Source organism: Pistacia vera, unplaced genomic scaffold, assembly GCF_008641045.1.
Source record: "Pistacia vera cultivar Batoury unplaced genomic scaffold, PisVer_v2 Contig461, whole genome shotgun sequence".
In the NCBI taxonomy this organism is placed as follows: Eukaryota; Viridiplantae; Streptophyta; class Magnoliopsida; order Sapindales; family Anacardiaceae; genus Pistacia; species Pistacia vera.
The window spans coordinates 1,305,923-1,331,470 of NW_022196292.1; the positions used below are offsets into that span (position 1 = coordinate 1,305,923).

Genomic DNA, 25,548 nt, shown 5'->3' on the forward strand with positions numbered 1-25,548 from the left:
CTAATTGTTTGAGTTGTTGGGGTGGGTTCTTATCAAAATCCCATATGGTGATCTTTTACTCACTCTGGACAGTAAGATGATCTATAAACCATCAACAAACAGTGTTTTTTACGATTTAACACCAACTAGGAATCTTTTTTGTCTTGTAAGGGGCGTTTGGATCATATAATATTTTATTAGAGGGATATATTATATTAACGGAAAAAAAGATCACCTTGAAGATTACTAGGAATGTTTAGAAAATGTGTTTGGTTGGTTTGAATAAATTGATGAATAATATTTTTGGTTGGGAGGATAAATGGGTGGATATGTTATATAAATTACTAAATTGTCATTCTTTTTAAACATTAATATAATAGTATTTATTATTATTATTTTTTGAATCATTCTTTTAACCCCCTACATTTGAAATTTTGCTAAAACATCCTATCTATATAAAACTTTAATTTGTAATAAAATCACACCCACCCACCCCCAAGCCATTGTCAGTAGCTAGCCATCACCGTCGGCCGCCACCGGTAGTTGATGGAATGGCACACGACTGGCCATATGTGGCCATGGATCACAAATCCATAGCCAAAAAATGGCTAGATCTATTGCCATTTCATGGCCATAGAAAGGCCAAATCTAGCTGTTTCCGGTTATGGATTTGTGATCCATGGCCAGAAAAGGCCTTATTGGTGCACGACTGGCCAGATCCTGCCGGTCGTGCACCATTATAGCGACTAACATCGACGGTCGATAGTGGTGAGTCATGGCCGACAATGGTCTTGGGTGGTGGGGCTATTTTGTTAACTTTTAAACTTTTTTGTGACTGGGGTATTTTAGCTAATTTCTCAAATGTAAGGCGGCTGGGTAATTGTTATTTGTTAGACATTTGAGGGTAATTGTGTCCGAAATGGTTTTTAGTTAAGGGCAAAATGGGTAGAAAAATCATATTATCCCAATAATGTTTTCATAACACCCCCTAACAAGGTAATAAAATTACTTCCCACATTACCAATAGTAAACACTATTTGTAATAAAAGATTACCGTAATATTTTATTACTTGCAAACCAAACACCGGAATCTTGCAAAATAAACGAGGATTATCTCTGTTATCTTATATACCTCCGATCTAAACGGCCCCGTAGTGATATATTTTTCACACATATGAAAAAAAAAAAAAACATTTTTTTTTCACAAAAAAATTAACTGGTATTCATATATTTCATCATTTTATGCCAATATAATTATGAAAGAATTAATTTTTAAATCCCATTAAACACTCATTACTGTTCTCCCATCCACTATCAACAAAGTTTAGAAACTTGTTTAATGACTAAAGTTACTTCAACAAACATCACCAGACATCGCCGATAGCTAATTGTCACCCTCAATTTTTGTTAGGCATCCTCCTTTCTTGCTTAATGTCATATATGAATGGGAGTGTTTGGCTTTGAGGTAAAATAATCGTTTGGGTGCTAAGGCTTCAATGCAAACACTTTTTTAGTATAATATTTATTTAAATCCTAGATTCTTTTTGGCCTTTGGTCAATCTCTATGAACACCTTGACATTGACATTTTAACCAAACTGTTCATTACAAATGTGGCTACCCCTACCCTTGCATTTCCAATAGTAACAGGTGGTAAGTTCTAATGACAAAATCTATGAAGGTTTATTATATATATAGAGAGAGAGTTGGGACACTGTGACTTAAAATTTTTACTTAATTTTTTGACATTCATTGTGAAGATTAGTCTTTATTCATCCTTATCAATAAAGATTATTACATTTGATGCTAACTCAATCTCTTATGAGTATCACTTTTAAGTAATTTATGATAAAGGTGAAAGGACACGTGAAATCCTCAAGGAAGAGTTTGTACCCTTTCTTGAAACCCTAACTACTATAGACAACAATAATTATTCTTTTCTCTCTTACTTCGTTTAGTAGCTAACTAGTCAATATATATTTTCTTGGAATCAGATGAGTAGTGCGCATGAATGTTTTGTGCATTTGAGAGCTTATGCGGGCAAACTTTATCACTAGGTCCTTAATTTGTGACCATGTTGGTTTTATTGTCCCCAAGAAAGAAGAACTAATTGTGTGATAATTAAGAGAAGAAAAGCTACTTTGAAGAGAGAACCGAAACGGTCAATCCTCAATGAAATTTGCCATCGACATAATTAAGTTGATGGTTTGAAAATTATTGTAATGGAAGTACGCAAAAGCAACAACAACCTTTAATAGAAGCATGCCACGAAATCCAAGAGTCTCAAACGCAAACATATTTGTAAAGGAAATTTAAAAAAAAATCGATACATAAATATTTACAACAAAACTTTGACAACGTCAGTTATGAAACTAGTTAGAGTTAAAGCTTACATGTGCAAGGATTTATATTTACAGAAAACCAACACCAAATTAGTAAAGCTTAGAAATTCCGTCTACGTCAAGAAGAAAATGGAAAGTTTGCCTCAGAGATTGAACAAGAAAGAGCCACAATTCAAAGATAGTGGAGCAAAGAGTAAAAGTTGTGGCTTGTGAAGGAGCTAAATCTTATGCTTCGTAGCTCTCCGGTTCTAATTCTTCTTTCTCTTCCGCAAACCACTTGCTAACGCGATTGCGAGCTATAATTACCTGCTTAGATGCGTATTTTTCGCAAATTAGGTTATGCTGAAGAAAATTCATATGCTTGAAATTTCAACACCAAAAAATAGTACTCAAACTTTTATGTCCATCAACTAATTAATAAAGGTTATGTAGAAAGATATTATACCTGTTGATCCCAATCTGTTCTCCAGGTTATCATAATAAGAACTACCGTTTGCACAAATGTCCCTATCAACATTCCGATCCAAACACCCTGCAACAAATAAATTAAAAAAAAAAATAACAATTTGCATTTCATTGCTAAGATTTAGTTAAAACCAGAAAGACGGGTAAGGCAATGTGTTAAATTCTAGTAGTTAGCTGGAAATGTAGCAGTTTGTCAACTTGTTTTGAATATGTTCTGGAGCAAAAGTGTATTGCAATCTGCCATCTGTCAGTTTTGTGAGTTAGCCTTGTTTGATTCATTTTGTAATGGTTTAGATTTGTATTGTCAGGTTATATGGGATGTGTCTATAATGTTTGTTGTAAGTTGGTATTAACATATGACTTTAGATTAATGTTGGATAAAATATGTCTGCAAAGTGGTTGTCAACAGTAAACTTTTGCTTTATTAGTTATGATGTAAAACTCAGTTGGTAATGAAAAAAAAAGATTACTCTCCATTTTTCTCAATTGCTCTCTTTCTTTTCTTTGCATTCTTCGGCATTAGCAACAACAAAATGGTATTAGAGCTTGGTTCCTTGAGCTGAAAAATTTGAATTTTTTCTTTCTCTCGATCACCTCATCTATCTCTTGGGAAAAACTGTCTTGCATCAGACCTGTTTTCTTGAATTAATGGCCACTCAGATAGCTTCTCTTTTACCTCCTCTCTTTAATGGTGAGCACTACCATATATGGGCTGTCAAAATGAAGGCATATCTAAGGGTCAAGGACTCTGGAAATATGTAGAGGAGGAGAAACAACCCCCCTCAGTTGGGACCAAATCCCACACTCAACCAAATCCGGCTGCATGAAGAAGAAGTTTCAAAGGCTCTAAGAGCCTTGTCCCACATTCACTCAGCTGTCACAGATCTTGTTTTTACAAGGATCATGATATTCGAAATAGTAAAAGAATCTTGGGACAAGTTAAGAGAGGAGTTCATGGGGAGTGACACTACAAGAAACATGCAGGTGATGAATTTGAGAAGGGAATTTGAGACATTGAGAATGCAGGAGGCTGAGAAAGTGAAGGAATATGTTGATAGGTTGATGAATATAGTCAACAAAATCAGGTTGCTTGGAGTGGAGATGACAGATAAAAGAATAGTGGAGAATGTGATAGTAAGCTTACCGGAAAGGTTTGAAGCAAAAATCTCATCTTTGGAGGACTCAAAAGACCTGACTCATATCACTTTGACTGAGCTGGTCCATGCTATGCAGGCAAAAAGCAGAGAAGGCTCCTTAGGCTAGAGGATGCGAGTGAAGGGGCAATGTTAGCAGCTCACAAAGGCAAGTCTGCACAAGGAAATAACAGAAGGTTTGCTAGAGATAAGAAAGGAAAAGAAAGGTCCAATGTTTAGTGGAACAAAGCTGGTGGAATGAAGAACTTTCTAGCTTGTTCTGACTGTAAAAAGAAGGGACATGCAGAGCATAGATGTTGGTTTAGGCCAGGAATACAGTGTAGGACCTTGCAAACAATTTGGCCACATCGAAAGAGTCTGCAAAAACAAGGGAGAGCAGCCCCAAAAGCAAGCTGAGACAGTTGATGAACAACATTCGAGGTAGGAGACATTGCAGTTATTTGTGGCCTCATCCAATTTGATCCAAGCATGTGATGATACCTGGTTGATTGACAGTGGATATACACATCACATGACACTAGATTTGCAGAGTTTTGTGAACCTGGATCATTCATATCGCTCAAGGATTAAAGTGGGAAATAAAGAGTTTGTGGAAGCAAAAGGGAAAGGAGATGTTGCTGTCTAGACACCAAAAGGTATGAAATTAATCTCCAGTGTACTTTAAGTCAAAGTCTCTTTAGTGTGGGACAGATGCTGGAAAAGGATTATGCATTACATTTTCAAAATCAATCTTGCATAATCTTGGACAGTGAGGGAAGTGAAATTATGAGAGTAAGAATGGTGGGGAAGAGTTTTCCAATCATGTGGAGAATTACTCCATACAAAGCATGTAATGCTAGAGAAGATGAAATTGAGATATGGCATAAGAGATTAGGCCATGTACATTATAGAAGTCTAAGGCAGATTCAGTAAAAAAACTTAGTTCAGAATCTGCCTATTGTTAAAGAAAAGGAGTCGACCAAGCATGTCAATTAAGCAAGATGAGTAGAAAACCTTTTCCGGTGAATCAAGCCTGGAAAGCCTCTAAAAAACTTCAGCTTGTTTACTTGGATGTGTATGGCCCCATGCAAACCTTATCTATAAATGGAAGTATATATTTTGTATTGTTCATAGATGATTGGTCTAGGATGTGTTGGGTTTACTTTCTAAGGTAGAAAAATGAGGTGGCTGGAGTATTTAAGAAGTTCAAACAGCTGGTGGAAAACCAAACAGGAAAGACTATCAAAACCTTGAGAAGTGACAATGGTACTGAATACACTTCTCAAGAGTTTGAAATTATCTGCAAGGAGGCTGGAATCAGACATTAATTCAGTAGCCCTTATACTCCACAGAAGAATGGAGTTAGTGAAAGGAGAAATATGACTGTTATGGAGATGGCAAGATCTATGATAGCTGAGAAAAGACTTTTGAAATTCTTCTGGGCAGAGGCTGTCAACACAAGGGTGTACTTGCTCAACAGACTTCCTACTAGAGCTTTGATCAGTCAAACACCATTTGAAGCCTAGACTAGAGTCAAGCCAACAGTGGATAACTGAAAATTTTCAGAAGCATATGCTATGTTTTGGTACCACTTGCAAAAGAACAAAGCTGGAGGATAAGGCTTTGATAGGAATTTTTATTGGCTATAGTAGCCAATCCAAAGCTTATAGAATATACATTCTTGACTCAAAGAAAATACTTGTTTCCAGGGATGTTACAATTGATGAGAGTGGAGTTTGGAATTGGGAGAAATGTAAGGTTGATGTAGAAACAAGACCTCAATTGAGTGAAGCTCCAGCTGATCAGGTTGAAGAAAATCCAAGGGATGAATCAGATGAAGAGATTTTTGTTAGAGGAACAAGGTCTCTGACTGATGTGTAGGACATATGCAATATGGCAAAAATGGAACCTTCAAGCTACTCAGAAGTAGTGAAGTCGGAACCCTAGAGGATTGCCATGAAGGAGGAGCTAGCCATGATTGAAAAAAATCAGACTTGGAAGCTTGTGGACAGACCAAAAAACAGAAGGTGATCCAAGTAAAATGGATTTTCAGGAAAAAAAATTAAATCCGAATGGTTTAGTTCTTAAGCATAAGGCTAGGCTTGTTGTTAAAGGATTTGCTCAGCAATATGAAGTAGATTTCTTGGAGACATTTGCACCAGTTGCCCGGCATGATACCATCAGATTGCTGCTTGCTGTGGCAGCTTAATTTTCTTGGAAAATTCATCAATTGGATGTTAAATATGCTTTCTTGAATGGCTGGTTGAATGAGGAGATTTATATTGAACAACCAGAAGGGTATCAGATTCAAGGAGAAGAGGGAAAGTTTACTTGTTGAAGAACGCCTTATATGGCCTAAAACAGGCACCAAGGGCCTAGTATAACAAGATTAATAACTAGCTGTTTAGTTTAGACTTTGTGAGGAGTCCAAATGAGCACACTCTATACATTAAAGAAGCCGAAGATGATGTAATGATCATTTCTCTATTTTTGGATGATCTTCTAGTGATTGGAAGCAATCATGCTCAAGTGGAAGAACTCAAAAAATTCATGCACAGTGAGTTCGAAATGACAGACTTGGGTGAAATGTTATACTTTCTTGGGATGGAGATTGATCAAGATGCAGATGGTATTTTTGTTAATCAAAGGAAGTATGCAAGTGAAGTCCTTAAAAAGTTCTGCATTGAGAATTGTAAACCAATGGACTTACCATTGGGTCCAAATATGAAGTTATCAAAAAGTGATAAGGCTGAGAAGGTTGATGAAGGATTGTACAGGAGCTTGATTGGTTGCCTACTGTACTTGACAGCAACCAGACCAAACTTAATGTATGCCACAAGTTTGCTGTCCAAATTTATAACTCAACCAACCGAGACTCACTTCAAGACTACAAAAAGGGTGCTGAGATATGTGAAGGGTAGCACTGACTTTGGGGTGTGGTTCATGAGATCAGAAGACTTCAAGTTGGTTAGTTTTCTAACAGTAACTGGGCTGGTTCAACAGATGATATGAAGAGCACTTCAGGGTATGCATTTTCTCTAAATTATGGTGCTATTTGTTGGCTTTCCAGAAAGCAAGGAACTGTGGCTCAATCCATAGCAGAAGCAGAGTATATATCTGTTGTTGCTACTGTGAATCAAGCCATTTGGCTGAGAAAGATTATTGAAGATCTAAAGTTGAAGTAGGTTAAGCCTACTGCCATCATGTGTGACAACCAATCTGCTGTAGCAATGGCAAAAAATCCAATGCATCATGGACGTATAAAGCTTATCAAAATTAAGTTTAATGAAGTGAGAGAGGTTGAACAAAATGGTGAAGTGGAACTGATGCACTGCAAGGGTGAATTACAAGTGGTTGACATTATGACTAAAGCTATTTCCAAAGCCAAGTTTGAAGAATTCAGATTCAGACTTGGTGTTTCCAACCAACTATCAAGGAGGAGTGTTAAATTCTGATAGTTAGTTAGAAATGTAGTAGTTTGTCAACTTGTTTTGAATCTGTTCTAGTGCCAAAGTGTATTGCAATCTGCCATCTGTCAGTTTTGTGAGGTAGCCTTGTTTGATTCATTTTGTAATGGTTTAGATTTGTATTGCTAGGTTATATGGGATGTGTCTATAATGTTTGTTGTAAGTTGGTATTAATGTATGGCTTTTGATTAATGTTAGATAAAATATGTTTGTAGAGTGGTTGTCAACAGTAAACTTTTGCTTTATTAGTTATGATGTAAAACTTAGTTGGTAATGAGAAAAAAAAGATTACTCTCCATTTTTTCTCAGTTGTTCTCTTTCTTTTCTATGCATTCTCCAGCTTTAGCAACAACACGATGTAAGACTGGCGCTAGCATAGTTGTAACTTGCATTGACGTATCCCCATTCCGGTACAAAACAATGCCCAGGAAATTCATTGGGGCTTGAAGTCGACAAAATGATGCCCTTAGTGAAGAGAGTTTAAAGATAGCTCAACTTGCACCTAGTCCAAGTGCAAATTTAATAAAGAATGTGAAAGGATATCTCACCTTGACTCCGTAATGGTAATGTTGATGCTGGATTTTGACACCAACTACTCGCACATGAGAAATGCTAAGCGAGCTTAGAAGTCACACGTGATTATGGAAATATTTAATTTAGTAAAGGGTGAAGAACAATGTTTAAAGTGGTTCGGATGCTTAAAGGTGAATCCTACATCTACTGATATTGCATTAATAAGGGTAAAGTCAGGTCGCGTTTAGTGAGCTGAGTTACAGCTTAGAGAATACAAGAGAGAGAGGGAGAAAGGGTATGCTATTCCAAAGTGAAATTAGCCAATCCCGCAAATGAGAGAAAAGACCTCTACTTATAGTGGGATGAATCAATGTAATGATTACTAAATCAACAAGTAGGGTGGATACCATGCAAATTTTTCTCTGCATCCCATTGCTCACCTGCTCGAGTGATTTTCTTGACTTATGCAGGGATTGGACAAGTGGATGATTTCTAACCATCCGCTGACCTGGCATTCACCCACTGCACTGATAGGGACATGCCACTCATGTCATCATGCGATGTGGCCGTGTCTGATCGGTCACGGAACCTTTCTAAGTTCTGACCAACCTGTGTTGACAAGACTCTGCGTCAACCCTACTTTTTCAGGCATAATAGAAGTCCCTTAGTTTTTAAGGTTTGAGAATCAAACCTTGAGAACTTCACAATTATGCCTTGATTTGATATGTTTCGAATGACACCTGATCGATCCGACCTAGCTACAAGGAGGTCGCAAGACATTTCCATATAGGCGACCTAAAGTGGTCTCCTTCCGCAAGGTCTACGACCTAGATCAGACCCTATTCAGTGTCGTATTGATGTGCCTCTTATCTTAACCGAGGTCCACGACCCGATTATACTTAGCATATTTTTGCTGAAAACAAAGAGTCACATCGCTTCGCAACTGACATGCAATGAAGAGTGTTCTGCCCTAATGACCTCTTCAGATGTTATCCGTTGCGCTTTGGCAGCTAATCCATTAATGAAGTACCTTTTACTCTGACAAACGTATCCTATGCGCAATAAGTGCCAACCATACGCATTAAATGTAAGCTATGCTGAAACGACATTCCTTATCAGAGCATTAAATGCAGATGAGAGCGCATTTAATGTGGAGGAGGGAAACAAACCGTTGCTCAATTATTTCAACGGAGAGAAGCGATGATAGGATTTTTAGAAGCATGACGGTTACTCCTTCCCGTCGATTGACGACATGTGGTCACGATCAACGGCAAGAGATAATTTCCATCCAAACATCGCTTGGCTTCGGGAAAACCAATCACCACTTCCTCCACTATAAAATCCTAGGCCTACCTTAAGCAATATCACAACACTCACTTTTTCAGAAATAGCAAGGAGCTTTCGTGAGACCAGATTTTCCATCCTTTAGACTGTTGCGCACTTGATGTTTATTGCAAGAAGTTCAATCCCTACACCTAATAGGTAAGAAAGATCCTTCCATTACTTTTCTTTTTCTGTTTTGGCAATAACCATACGAAAACGGTGGGCGTCTGTGGGTGGTTGAAAGAAGAATAAGCTTTCCTTTAAGGTTTAAATCTTTGGGGGTGGTCCCCAAGGATTCTCAGGGTTTTTGTAGGGTTTAAGGAAGACACAGTGTTTATCTTTTCTTTCACATCATCGTACAAAACTTTGTACGACAATTGAGTAATTCCTGCATGTCGCTCTTTTTTAGACCGTAGAAGAAATAGACCCTTTAGCAACCAGGACAGACGAGGGAACGAGCTCGCTGGTGCAGGATGCCCCAGCGGGTCCCTCATAGGAAATCTTGTCGGTAGCCATAAGAGAGGAAATTCAAAAAGTGGCCGACCAATATGCAATTAGAGTAGATGTCTACCACTACAGGACGTATAGAGCTTAGAATCTGCTAGAGGGGATGACTGCAATCTCTGAGAACATATTCAAATGTGGAGCATTGATTCCTTTTCATCCTTTCATAAGGTCGGTCCTTGATCACTTTGGGATGACACATTTACAATTGACACCAAATACGTATATGATAGCCGTGGCTATGTATATCGCATGCGGTGACAACGGTCTCGGCGAGCTGACTGCGCTAGAGCTTGGCTGCTCGTATTACTTAAAAAAGAGCAAAGACAAAGACTTTTATTACCTCTCGAAGTGATCTACGATTAAGGGAGGGATACACAATTACCCCAGTAACGTCGGGGCATATGAGACGAAAATTTTCTTTTTTTATTACGATGACATTTGCCATTTTAGGGAGCCAAGTAGGTCTTCATTTCTTTTACTTGGCAAATTTTCTTTCTTTTAATCTTTGCTAACGAACTCTTCCGTTTCTTCACAGTAAACAAGACGACCAGGTTGTTGGCTCTCATTGACTTCAATAGAATAACCGCCTTTGGTCTTCCGCTCGACCAGAGTCACGACACAAAACTACTCGTGACAACCACTAACTTGCAAAAATATGGCTTTTTCAACCCCAAAATGACCTTGGAATCCTTACCGAGTAAGTGTCCGTAACCTTAGCCAACTTTATTGTTTGCATACAGTGAACTGTTTTGCTAACGATATTCGCATGCAGCGACTATGCCATCCAAAGTGCCCAGGTCGCTAAGAGCTAGGGAATTCACCTTTCCTTAGGTCGGTGCCATAGGACCAGTCGGGGCGGCCCCCAACGATCCCCCTGTTGGCGGAACACCAGTGGGGGTGCCGACTCGGCCAGCGGATGCTCCCCAGCCTGTGGCTGCTCATCCTAAGTAGAAGACTGTGGCCTAGAAATCCAAGAAGAGGAAGCAGCTTTGGCGGACGACTTGGGCATTCAGCCTAGGGTGTCGTAGCCTTACCAGGCCTTTCGCTCAGGAGGGCCCCTTAGGGGCATGACCGACATTACACTTTCCCTTGAGGGTCCGCACAGGGGGTAAGGGGAGGTCGCGACTCCTGGGAGGAGAGTGGGCAAGGAACCAGTGGGTGAGATGCCACCTACCGCGAGAACGGGCACGCCTATGCTGGATTCTATGGGATAACTCTTGGAGCACTTACATCCGGTGATGTTCGCCCTACTAGAGTGCCAGCTCGTAGAGGCTTTTGAGCAGTTTGTGGCCTCTAACTCCGTGGACCTGATGACCATGGCGTTTCAGCTACAAAGCCAAGTAAGAGGGTTCGTTATCGTCGAGGACTTTCTTATATTTCCTTTACTTTTTCAGTGAAAAGGAATTTAACCCCCTGTTTCCTTTGTCGTGCAGTCTTTGCTCGTCACGCACTTGGCCCAGTAGAAAACTCAATTGGGAGCTACTGAGGGGCTCGTCGAGCTGAGAGAAGAGAATGTGCGACTGAAACGGGATTTAGAGGCTGCACAGACAGAGATGAACTTGTCCACTATTCAAATGAACTAGTACCTATCGGAGAGGAATGCTGCGCTCCGCATGGTGGACTTTCAAAAGGCCGAGCTGGAGAAGAGGTCAAAGAGCTCCAAAGAACAGTGGCCAGACTCACCAAGGAGGTTGGCGAGAAAGAGCTGGAGCTACGAGCGAACTTTGAGTGAGCCTTGCGAGCAAAACAGGATAGAGCGCAGCTGTGGGAAACCTCCGAGAAGCAGAGGTGGGCACTTGAGGCAGAATTCCAGTTGTCCCAAGGACGTGTCACTTCGTTAACCAAAGAGATAAAGCGACAAGAGTTGGAAATTAAGAGGAGAGCCGCCGACTGGTCGATCCAGTCCATTTATGCCTTGCGATCAAAGAATTCAAACATAGACCTCATCGACCTCCCGAATAACTACCAGAGGATCCTCGCTTCCATGGCGCAGGCCGATGACGAGGAGGAAGGTCAAGGGCTTGATCTAAAGGAAGAGCATCTGGAGGAGTATGTCCCAGAGAAACTGGTGGCTGACCAGGTGGTCGACGACCAACCTAGAGATATTGAGGTCGCACCTTCGGGACCTGGGAATGAAGGCCAGTGATGGTTTCTGCTTATGCTTTTCATAACTGTTCTTGTGCTCGCATATTTGTATTTGTTTTTTAATTTATGATAAATAAAGAGACTATTTCCTTAATCATTCGTGAGTACTTATAATTTTTTGTACATCACAAATATTACACATGTGGACATAAGGTCGCTTTCTAACTATTTGCAATAGTATTTGTACAAACGATACATATGCAAACAGAAAGGCACACATGCGAGAAACAACATTACAAAAGAGTTATCTTCTTTACAAGGCTAAAAAAGCAAATCTTTACCAGGAATTTAGAGAATGAGTTCGGAATTACTAATAATAGGGGCGAAGATGTTCAGCATTCCAAGCTTGCGGTACCTCAAAACCATTGAGCCTTTTAAGGTGATAAGTCCCCGATCATATCACTTTAGCAACACGGTATAGGCCTTCCCAATTTGGCCTCAATACTCTCGCACTCGGTTCTTTTGTACCGAGAAGGATTTCCTTCAAAACCAAGTCGCCAACCTGGAACTCTCTTCTCTTGACTTTAGAGTTGAAGAATCTTTTCGCGCGCTGCTGGTAGGCTGCTATCCTAAGTCGAGCCTTGCTGCGATGTTCTTCAACTAAATCCAGACTTACACGCATAAGCGTTTCATTGTCTGTTTCATTGAACAGGTCTCTCCGAAGTGAACCAGTCCTTACTTCCATTAGGATCATTGCCTTACAGCCATATGCTAGCGAGAAATGTGTTTTTGAAGTAGAGGTTCTCAGAGTTGTCCTGTATGCCCATAGGACTTCTGGGAGGTCGTCGGCCCAATTACCTTTGGTAGCGCCAAGTTTGCCTTTTAAAGTATGCTTGATGGTCTTGTTGACAGCTTCAACCTGGCCATTTGCTTGTGGTCTTACGGCTGAGGCAAACTTTTTATGGATCCCTAGCTCATCGCAAAACTGCTTGAATTCCATGTTATCAAACTGTTTCCCATTATCAAAGATGAGGGTATAAGCAATTCCATAGCGGCACACTATGTTTTTAAAGACGAAATCCTTGAGCTTTTTGGTAGTAATCGCGGCCAAGGGTTTGGCCTTGGCCCACTTAGTGAAGTAATCCACCGCAACCACTACATACTTGACCCCTCCCTTTCCAACTTGCATCGGTCCAATAAGATCAATTCCCCACATGGAGAATGGCCAGGGGCTGGTCATAGTTATCAGCTGGTGGGAAGGAGCTCATGGTATATTCGTGAACCGTTGGCGCTTATCACATTTTTTCACAAAGTTGAAGGTATCCTCTTGTAGTAGGGGCCAATAATACCCTTGACGAACAACTTTGTTGACGAGGGATCGCGCGGTAGTGTGATTACCACAGATCCCTTCATGTATTTCCCTCATGATGTAGTTTACTTCTCATCGGTTACACATCGGAGGAGAGAGGCATTAAACCCTCGCTTGTAAAATTGATCTCCTATAAGCGTGTAACGAGCAGCTCTAGTTCGCATGGTTCTTGCCTTGATCTTGTCGTTGGGCAAGGTCCCATCTTGGAGATATTTAATAATTGGGGTCATCCAGGAAACTAACTCTGTCACATTCACAGCCTGTTCGAGCGAGCTGATACTAGGGATCTCTATGAATCAAACGGGGATACTTTCTAGCGCATCTGAGTCCAGCAACGAGGCTATTTTGCCAAGGCATCTGTGACAGAATTACTGTCTCTAGGGATCTACGTGATCGTGAAGTGCTTGAATGGCTCGAACGCAGCCTTAGCTTTCTTCAGATAACTGATCATATTTTCTTCCTTGGCCTGATATTCCCCCAAGATCTGGTTAACAACCAACATGGAGTCACTCTGAATGCTGATCGCGGTTGATACCATTTCTTTTGCCAACTGCAGATTGGCGAGTAGTGCTTCATACTCGGCTTCGTTGTTGGTTGCTTTGAACCCAAATCGAAGAATACCGTAGATGCAAGTCCCTTCGGGACTAAGGAGGAGAAAGCCTGCCCCGACCCTTTTCCTGTTCAAGGATCCATCGACATAGAGGCTCCAGGTCGATGGGTTCTGAATAGTTTCCTAGGTGACTTCACTGGCCTGTTGCTCGGATTCCTTAACCGGTTGGTATGAGAACTCCGAAATGAAATCAATAACAGCCTGCCCTTTTATAGTCGCTTTTGGTCTGTACTACGGATCGAACTGACTTAGCTCCATTGCCTACTTGAGCAACTTACCCGAAGCCTCTGGTTTCTAGAAGACTTGCTTGAGCGGATAGTTAGTCAATACATGGATTGTGTGGGCGTGGAAATAAGGTCGCAACTTCTTAGAGGCGATCAGTAGGGTATAAGATAATCGCTCCATTTTTGGATACCGCATTTTGGTGTCCAGCAGACGTCTACTCTCGTAATATATTGGCCATTGGACCATGTCCTCTTCCCGAATTAAAGCTGCATTGATCGCATGCTAAGAAACGGACAGATACAAAAGAAGAATTTCCTAATTGAGAGGCTTGGAGAGAAGGGGTGGCTTTCTGAGGTGCTCTTTAATCCTCTGGAATGCATGTTCGCATTCGGGAGTCCATTTGAACTTCTTGTTGGCCCTGAGTATATTAAAGAATGGCAAGCAGTGATCTATTGCCTTTGATATGAAGCAACTAAGTGCCGCTATTCGCCTATTAAGACTCTAAACCTGTTTTCGGTTGGTCGGGCTTCTCATATCAAAGAGAGTTTGGATCTTTTCGGGGTTGATTTCTATTCCCTTTTGGTTAACTATATACCCTAGGAATTTTCCTAAAGATACTCCGAATGAACACTTGAGAGGATTGAGCTTCATTCTATACCTTCGGAGTATACCGAACATCTCAGCGAGGTGTGCTATGTGATCTGAAGCGACATGCGATTTGACTAGCATGTCATCGACATAGACCTCCATTGATTTCCTGATTTGCTCGAAAAACATTCAGTTAACCAGTCGCTGGTAAGTCGTCCCAACGTTCTTTAGGCCAAAGGACATAACCTTGTAGCAATACAACCCCCAATCTGTAACAAAGGAGGTATGCTCTTCGTCCGACGCATACACCAGAATCTGATAGTATCCCAAGTAGGTGTCCATAAAACTCAACAGCTCGTGCCTAGAGGTGGCATCAACGAGCTGGTCGATCCTTGGCAAGGGAAATTTGTCCTCTGGACAGGTTTTGTTGAGGTCAGTGAAGTCAACACAAGTCCGCCATTTGCTGTTAGGCTTCTTTACCAGGACCGGGTTGGCAACCCAGCTCGGGTAGAGTGCTTCCTAGATGGATCCGTTTAAGAGGAGATTATCTACCTCAACTTTTAAGGCAGCATATCACTTCGGATCTATTGCTCTTTCCTTCTGGCGGACCGGTCTGACCTCACTATCAATATTCAGGGCATGGTATATAATGTCCGGGCTGATCCCGACCATGTCAGCATTAGTCCATGTGAATACATTGATATTTTCCCTAAGGACGTTAGTCAGATCGTTAGCGAGCTGGGGGTTGAGATTACTTCTAATTCTCAACACTCAGCTTGGCTCGTTTTGATCGACCGTTACCTCAGATAGATCCTCGACTGGCCCACTGCAAGGACATTCCTGGATGCGAGGATCAATATTATCCTCGACTGGGTCGGGCTATGGCTCGATCCTACTGATCGCCATTGCCTGTTCAGGGATGCTGATTGGAGTTCCTTTTTCCTTGCACGCCATATGCACTGCCCTTACATAGCAGTCGTGAGATGTGCGTTGAGATCCACTTACTTCCCCTATCCCCATTTTCAGATAGTAGATTATGGTGATTGTTTTGAAGCTTCGTAGTAGAGGTCGTCCCAAGATGCCATTGAAAGCAGATAGGCAGTCCACTACTAAGAACTCAGTCATATTGGTCATCTCGTTGGTCTCTCCCAACTTGACTGAGAGCAAAATCATCCCTTTGGGGATCAAATGATCTCCGATGAAGCCATACAGAGGGATAGACGTAGGCTTCAGATCTGTCTCGTCTAGCTTCATTCTCTCAAAGGCTCGTTGGAACAATATGTTCACGACGCTTCCATTATCCACCAACATTTTGTGGACCTTGCACCGTCCTATTTCAAGCATGATGACGAGAGCATCATTGTGGGGATGATGCAATCGCACCGCGTCTTTCTCAGAGAAGGTGATTTCCTCCTCCTTGTGAACCTTCGATAGCCACGGCGTCATTCTCATCACACTTGACGGGCTACACCAACATACCTTTCATGGGCACCTCGAGAATTCCTTGCGAGGTGTGGTCCCCTAAAGACGATCCTTACACTGTAGAGACCTTTGTGACCATGACTCTTCTTTCCCGGTTCCTTTTGGTTTTTCTTCCAAACGGGAGCAGAGTCATCGACATACTCTTTGAAATGCCCCTACTTAATGAGGTCCTCAATCGCGTGCTTGAGGGCCCGACACTCATCGGTGTGGTGCCCACTATCCCGATGATAGCGACAATATTTTTTATTGTTTCTGGCTGAAGAGGGATTTTCTTGGGCTCGGGCTCTCCGAGCAAATCGGCCACCTCTGATTTATCTAGAATAGCCGATACTAAGGCATTTAGAGGGGTATATTGACTCTTGTCATGATCGCAATGTGGAACTAGGGCATAGGATTTCTTGGGCTCATACCGCTACTTCTTTCCTTTTCGTTGATCGTCATTAGCCTATCTACGATCAGCCCTCCTGTTCTCCCCCCGATCGGGAGCACTGCTCAAAAGATCGGGGTCGTGGCGGTTAAGGACAGCCACAAAGTTTTCAATGCAGAGGTACTTTTCCATAAGGTTGTAGAAACGGGTGAGGGAAACATCATCCTCAGATTGTAGCTCCTTCCACAAGTTTATCTGTGAGCAAACTCCCGCAATAATGAGAGTCCGAACGGACTCTTCGGGAGTGTGAGCTACTTTGTGGAGCTCCCTATGGAACCTGTCAATATAAGATTAGAGGGGCTCATCTCTCTCTTGCCTTATGTTGCTTAGGTAGCTTAGCGGCATTGAGAACTTCCTGTTTGCCTGGAAGTGCCTCAGAAATGTCGAGCTCATTTGAGGCCATGAGCTGACTGATCTTGTTGAGAGCGACTTAAACCATCACTTGGCATGGGAGGTAAGGGTCACCGCCAAGCAACAACATTTTGCTAAGGTAGAGACTTGGTGGAGTTCCATGAGATCATTGAACTCATACAAATGATCCTGCGGATCAGAATTCCCATCAAATGCTCGAATGTCGGGCATTCTGAATCTTGATGGGAGGGGAGCATGTAATAACTTCTTTCTACTAGTATACTTAGAAAATATACTATTAGGGGTGTTCAAAAGAACCGGTTAGAACCGGAACCGGCAGGTACCCTGGGTTTGGTTTCGGTTCCTACCCAGAACCAGTCGTCAATGGGTAGGTTCCGGTTCCAAATTTTTGGAACCATTACTGTGCGGTTCTGGTTCCAGTTCCTATAGTTAGGAACCAGAATCAGAAATGGAACCAGGAACCAGGAACCGAGACTAATATAAAATAAAATTAAAGATTAGGGGGGTTAATAAAAACTTTTGTAGAAAATGTTATGTGAATACATTTATATTTATATTTCATAAGATTTAAAGTAAGTTGGTTTGACTTTTGAGAATCTACCTTTACAAAGTAATGGAGTTTGTAATTTGTAATTTATAATTTATAATTTGTAATGTTATTTTTGTTAACAAGTGCCAGGTGGGGGGGTATTTGTAAGTTTTTAAGGGTTTTTTTTGCCATTTTAAAAACTTTTGGGGGGTCATGTAATTTTACAGGGTACCCAGAACTAGAACCGAAACTGTTGTTACAGGTTTTGGTTCTGGGTACCTAGGAACCGAAACCGATTCCAAATTTCAAAGAATCGTCAGTTCCAGTTCCGGTTCTGGTTCCAGTTCCAGTTCCTTCAAAAAGTGCAGGGTACTCGGAACCGAACACCCCTATATACTATGATAAAAGTATACATATAGCAAATGAAAAATAGATGGCCCAAAAATTTTCTTTACTAAATATATATTATTCTATACGTAGCAAATAACATATATACAAGCTTTTACAACGGTGGACAGTAATGCCATTTCTCTCTGCTTGTCAATGTCCTTCCAACCGCTACTCACCTAGTTCCTACAAAACATAGAAAAACAACGGGGTGAGCACAAAAATGCTTAGTAAGTAAATCCCTTATCTCTTCTATCCCCGCGACTTCCTCTTTGGTTCTTTCCTTACTTAATTCTTTTCTTCTTCACTCTTTCTTAATTCTTTCTCTTTTCTTTCCCTGTTTCTAATTCTCACTGCTCTTTCTTTCTAATTCATGCTGTTCTTTCTTTCTCTCTGTTCTTTCTTTCTATTCGCACTAACCATGAGGGAAATCATGGTAATATGCAAGAATGAAATGCATATGCAAACATGCATAGACATGCATTTTCTTCCTTCTTTTCTATTTCTTATTCTGTTTCTTTTCTTTTCTTTCTATTCTTTTCTTTTCTTTTCTTTCTTTTCTTGCTTGATCAAGCTTTCTCATTCTTTCTTATTCTTATTCTTTCTTTTCTTTGCCGATTGGACTCAATTGATGCATGGATTAGGAACCCTAGCCGTGTGAGTGAGTATAGTCCTCATCTACATGCACTCTTGCGGACCGTACTAATTCTTTCTTTCTTCTTAGGCTACACAATTAAGGTGGCGTGCATGTAGGAATTCTTCTTGGTACAACCCTCTTCCACGTACACTCTTATAGGTCGTACAAATTCTTCTTCTTCTTCTTATGCCACTCAATTAAGGTGGCGTGTACGTATGTAGGAATTTCTTCTTCTTAGCACTCACGGGTTCCCCATCACAACAACCTATTCTTTTCTTTAACACTCTTCTTTCTTTAATTCATTAGTGTTTTTCTTTCTTTTTATTTATTCTTATGAATTCTTTATTCTTTCTTTAAGTTCTCATGCATATGTAAGTATATGCATATGTTTCTTTCTTAAGTGCAATTATGCTATGTTGCACAAAAATAAGTTTCTCTACTTATGCACAAGCTTCCCTTAGGCATTTCATCAAACATCATGCATGCATACTTTAATTCTATTTTTGATACATCTCTACTTGTTTCTTTAACCATCCATTCATGGAGCAAAACTCCTCCACAATAAATCTAAACATGGCCAAAAGAAACACTTCAAATATTCTACTTCATTTCTTTCTACATGCAACCAAACTTCACTTGGTTACCACAATCTCAACTCTACTTCTCATGGCTCAAATCTACTCATCAAGAGCTATTTACTCATCAATAGTCACATTCTCACCAATCAAATTCAACTCATAAGCACATACATGCATATCAAATTAGTTGATTGCTTAAATCTTAGTTTGGGTTAGATTTACTTACCTTTGGCTTGAGTAGTTCCACAAGAAACTCTTTATCTTTGTTGGATTTGTTCTTCCTCTTAAACCCTAAGCATAAACTTAATAAGAATTTAACATTAACACAACTTAATCTTATGTCTAGAACAAGAATCCTTACCTCTTGATGCTTAGGATCAAATCCTTATAAGAATCCAAGCAAAAGCCCTCAATTTCCTTTAGCAAATGGATGAAGAGATGAGAGAAATGGAGAGTGGAAGTGATATATGGGGTGTAGAGAATGTGAGGGTTTCTAAGGCTAAACCTTTTTAGCTCATATAAATAAGCACTCTTTCCCATTTTGCCCTTACACTTTCTTAGAAGTTCCACCTTTACCCTTTGATTCTTTACACATCCAACCCCACTCCAATGCATTTTCCTTGAAATTTCCTTGCATTTCACTCCCTACTTTTCCTGTTAATTAGGGGTAGAATGGTCACTTCACCCCTAAGGAACATTCTCTAGAAACTTCACTAGAAAAAATCAGCCGACTCTTCGCCTCGGAAAAAAAATACAGAGCATATGTCGCCGCGGCAAAGATTCTTCTTCACCCTGGCGAAGTCTGCACTTCCATAATTCTCCAAGACTTTACCAAATTCAGGGCATTCAGGCAACCATAACACATATCACTTTAAGTTAGGCCAACCTACAACATTAAAAGGCAAATAAACATGAGTAAACGATGTACCTCAAGGTGGGCGTTACAGAGCAGCTAACACTACCAGAGAAAAGGGAGACGCTTCTGCAACCTGCCCTTGCTCATTTCGCTGAGCCTTAAGCTGATCCAGAACTCATTGTAGCTCCTCAATCTAAGGCAACGAAGCTATCTGGGGATCACTTTCCGCAACGTGGGTTCGACCCTTACGGTTGCAGTTGAGGAAAGATTGCAAGTCGGATTCCTTCTCACCTCGGCTGGCAATTCCAACCAATCTCGACACACGCTGGCTGGAGTCGTGTGATGGCATTAAGTGATTCGGGGAATCTTCCTGACCTTCGCGGTGGTACGAACTGACCCGTAGACAATGGGAATCCCCTGCACGATGACGATCAAAGCCGTCATTTTGGCGATAATAGAAATCTCCCCGCCTTGCACTTTTGTTGGAGTGCTCGTGCGACATGACGCGGGATGGCTCAGGCCGCGACATGTCACTGAGTCGCAATGCCGTGTGTATTCTACTTGGGGCACGATCGATGTTCGTTGGTCCCTCGAAGCCTTTGGGTCTGCTATGCGCCACTCGCTTTCCCTTTCTTTGACGCATTGTAGTATGCGCGGTATGGGCTTTTGCCCTTTTCATTGGATTCGGGTGGCACGGCCCGATCCAATCGGTTTAGCCTTTGGTTGACCTTTTGGAAAGTATTGTTGAACCTCTCTAGGTAACTTGTGACGGCTGGATCAAGCCGTGAGCTTGAAAGGATATCCCCCATGATAATTTGTTGGGCTGGGGGCACTTCGGGAAAAGTGTACTCTTGTACCTGAGGGATCTCTTCATTGCCATAATTGGTACTCTTGTACCTGAGGGATCTCTTCATTGCCATAATTGGTTCGCTCAGATTCAAAGTCGCGAGCCATTTGCTATAGTGGGATTGATTAGTCAGAGATTTTCCTAATGAAGAACAGGTACTAAATCAGGCCCTCCTTCTAATGCCAAACTGTTGATGCTGGATTTTGACACCAACTACTAGAACGTGAGAAATGCTAAGCGAGCTTAGAAGTCACACGTGATTATAGAAATATTTAATTTAGTAAAGGGTGAAGAACAATGTTTAAAGTGGTTTCGGTGCTCAAAGGCGAATCCTACATCCACTGATATTGTATTAATGAGGGTAAAGTCAGGTCACGTTCAACAAGTTGAGTTATAGCTTAAAGAATACAAGAGAGAGAGGGAGAGAGGGTATGCTATTCTAGAGTGAAATTAGTCAATCCTGCAAATGAGAGAAAATACCTCTATTTATAGTGAGATGAATCAAGGTAATGATTACTAAATCTGCAAGTGGGGTGGATACCGTGCAAATCCTTCTCTGCGTCCCATTGCTCACATGTCTGAGTGATTTCCTCGATTTGTGCATGGATTGGACATTTGGACGATTTCCAACCATCCGCTGACCTGGCGTTCACCCACTACACTGACAGGGGCATGCCACTCACGTCATCATGCGACGTGGCTGCGTTTGATCAGTCGTGAAACCTTCCTGAGTTCTAAACACCCTATGCTGACAAGACTCTACGTTAGTCCTACTTTTTCAGGCATAACACGTAATAATAACCAAGAGCAGCTCCAATAGGAATCCCGATCAGGTAATAGCATGATAAGTTAACGTAGGCTACAATGCTTGGCATCCCGCACCAACAGAAACTCCTGTTAAGAATTTATTTATTTTCATTACAATTTATATTTCTATATATACTTATATATTGATGAGGAAAAATTTATAAAACCTACTGGGTAAAAATACCAGAGAGCACTGGTTGAATGCTATCAAAAGTTGGAGAAAGCGAGCAATGGTGATAGATCTGCAACTGCTTTAGCCACTCATTGTTCGATAAACATGTATGCCAGACGTCCCTTGAGAAGTAGGAAAACTAAAAATAGCACACATCCAATAGCAAATGAAGAAGAGTTGTGACCATGATTGAGAACACTGCACCTTTGGAGCTTCCTCTTCCAAGCTCGTTCGAAACCCTAACACTGAAGATTCGATAACCAAAACGATCAAATTTTTTTTTTTTTTTTTTTTTAATACATTCAGATTAATGCTCTGAAATTCTTTGAAAATCAGAAAGTGTGAAATAAACACTTCACTGTAGTATAAGTGGTTTAAAAAGACAGAAAAGATGGTGACGATGATACCCGCTGCAGCGGCTAAACCAAGGGATACATCATTTCCAGACCATTCACATTGAGGCCGTTAACAAGAATTTGGTAGAATGAACAATTAGCCACATAAACTTCCACTACAAGAAAATGCATCTTTTGTATCACGAAGATTCTGTTATACTATATACTAAAACTGGTGTGTAAAACAATTGTAGTAAAATTTTGCATTACAATTAATTATTTGTTACAGATTTTATACGTTACAAAAAGACTAAATACATAAATCTATAAAAAAAAATAAAAATTAAATTATTACGAGATTAATTCCACCGTGACAATAAATCTACATTGTATCAATTACTTTCTGTAATAATTAAAAAAAAAAAAATAAAAAATAAGGTGACAAATTCTAAATTTTTTAAGTTTTAATTGAAAACAAAGGAGAAAGTCGGAGAGAATGTGAGGAATTAATTACCAGACAGCTAGAGCATCAATGGCAACCTCAGGATTTTTCATGCTTCCAGTTAGAGAAGCAAGGGTGTTGTACCAGATCTCAAGACCGTCAAGGACAACCTCAAATTTTACATATGAAAGAATTAAAAAAGGAAAGAAAAAATTCTATTTATTTCAAAACGTTACCAAAGCATGACGCCTGATGACAAGAAGCTTAACTACAGGGCAGAGATCTTTGAAAGCATAAATTGATAAACCGTGCCATGTTCTCGTGCATCACCAAATATAACAAACAAAAGTTGACCCAAATTTGGAATCCAATAAGCAGTAACTGTGGACACCATGCTCCTGTGATTCCAAACTTATATTTCACCGTCAAAAGCCATGATAAACAGAGATGAAACTGAAAAGGTCCTGCCGCCAAGTAGGAGATAATCTGGTTCTTGCTTTGTGCTTGTAGGAACATTTGACATGTGTAGGATAATGAAGCCGAACATCACGGAAACTAGCCAATGAGAAATGGTTCCGGCCATTTTCGCGATGTCTTCTTCCTGGCCAAAACCTTTAAAAACGAGGAGTGGTGAAGATAAAAATGGGAAGAACAGAGAGCGAGAACGCAAATAAGACTATCCATGATCTTTGAAGATATATTCCCCTCATGTGGAATTGTTTTGCACCATATGCTTGCCCACACAAAGTTTCCAATGCACTTGCCATCCCCAACTGCGCATTATTCAACTTAAAAATCAATGACTTCACTTGAATATATCAATTATGAAGAAAAATTTATAAGAGAGTCGACATGGTGGAACTCTTCATGACATAATGATATATAGAATTTAGTTTTCATACCTACCCATCATTATAGTGATTATTAATGAATTATAAAGGGTAGTTTACTGATCAATCATGGTAATAGGTTGATGAAAAAAGAAATTAGGCAATATATGACAAAACATGTACTATATCATTCAACTGTTTCATCATGTCAATCAAGTGACGTAATAATTAATTAATGTGATAAGAATGTCCATATAAGTATTCTCATCGTTTGTGTGTCTCGGTGTATATTGTAGCGTCAATATTGTCATTCAGCTAATAATTAACCTAAACTCTAGAAAATGAAACCAATTCTACACTTGAGAAATGGTAACTTAGAATGAATGAAAGTAGTGGCGACTGCGTACCAGTAAGCCATTAGCGAATCTCAAGAGGACTGTAACCACAAGGGAATAGGCAGCAAGTTCAGTTGATCCAATGTGCCCAACAAAGATTGAGTTACTAACCAGACCCAAACGTAAAAATCGGTGAAAATAGCAGGTCCTGCTACAGACCACATCTTTTGGCTCCCAGTCACACCTGTCTTTGATATCAGATTGCTTATTAGAAGATTCTCTTTGGACTTCTTCCATCCCAGAATCGAGCTCTTCTTTATCTGTTAATATTTAGTGCAGATGACCCTTTAATATTCTATTGCTACATATAAGATCAATACAATTTTATGACTTTATCAATGTAAAAATTAGTGTATGATGTTGGAAAGACTATACTATGGGATTGGTGAGATGTCAAGAAAACGAGATGAATCAGAATCATCAGCAGTTTGTTAAATGTGTTGTAATTGAAGATTAATACCAGTAATTTGATAAATATATCCTTAAATAAGTGAAAACATTCATTATCACCAATTTAACATTCGGAAAAAATGTGAGAAAACACCAAAAGCGACAATGAGAATGTCATACAAATTAAGTACCATAAATTGAAAGAATTGACAACCGCAATGAGTATTAAGACACAAAGATCCCTATAATTGAGGCCGTCAATATATTCTTTCATTTAACAATTAATGAAAAATCTTAAATGCTTTATTACCTTCAACCCAAATGAATAAAAGCTCTTTATATATAAAAAAAAAATAATCATATTTTAAAGATTATAGACTTTTTTTTTTGGTGACCGGGGGTATCTGAGCCAGTTTGTGGTCTTCAACTAATCTCCTAAGGCTCTAAAGTGAATGACTGAGTAATCCCCAGTAGCCACCCACCCTATGTGCTAGAAAGACTCGAACTTAGGAATCCATGTTGGACCTTTTTACTTTTTTACTATCAAACCACCTAGTGGTGGTTAAAATTATAGATTTCCTTTTCCACCAAAATGATGTCTTAAATAGCATTACATACAAAAAACAAGAATAAATTAACATATGTCTATATCTTTAGATTAAGGACCATTTTATTGATTTTGAAACCAATGAAACTTTTTAGCTTGAGGGCAAAGATTACGAACAAAAATACAGAGAGCCTCCAACGAAGTAAGATAGCACATGATACAGGCACGAATTAAAAGCACAAACAAGTTACTAATTTATATTCTATGATCAAAGAAAATAAAAAATTCAAGTAATGCATAACAAAGAAGGGAGGAGAAGAAGACTCACAGTAACTCTTTCAGGTACAGAAAATTCTAAATTGTAGAATAAAGCGTAGTCAGCTTTGTATATCTAAGAGAGTGAAATAGCACCCACAATATTGCTTTGTGTTTGGTTAAAACTCCGAAACTGTCACTTGTGGTCGTTTAAAACCACACCACGTATACTGCACTAGTTCATTTTTTATACTGCCTACCACACAAATAAAAGCCAGATAAACTCTAAAATGGGAAAATTTAGTTTACGGTAAATTATATATATATATATATATATATATATATATATATATATATAAAAGAACGTACCTCCTAATAGAATATGGGTTCACTACTTGGACCACTCCAAGTTAGAAAACAATTAAAATAAGTTTATATTTATAGTAATTACAATTTTAACCTCACTTAAATTATATTGATCCATTAATAATAGTTTTTCACCTTTTCTCTCTTCTTTATTTCTTTCTCTCTATATTATTATATATATATATATAATATATATATTAATAATATATTTGATTAATCAAGAAGACTACTTCTTTAGAGATTACAAGGTAAGATAGTGTTTATTTTTTGTTATTTTGCTTAAAAATATC

At 39.7% G+C, this 25,548-nt stretch overlaps 1 pseudogene; it reads right to left on the bottom strand.

Moving 5' to 3' along the window:
* Window positions 1–2,544: 2,544 nt before the first annotated feature.
* Window positions 2,545–23,864, bottom strand: LOC116145440 (annotated as a pseudogene).
* Window positions 23,865–25,548: the final 1,684 nt, after the last annotated feature.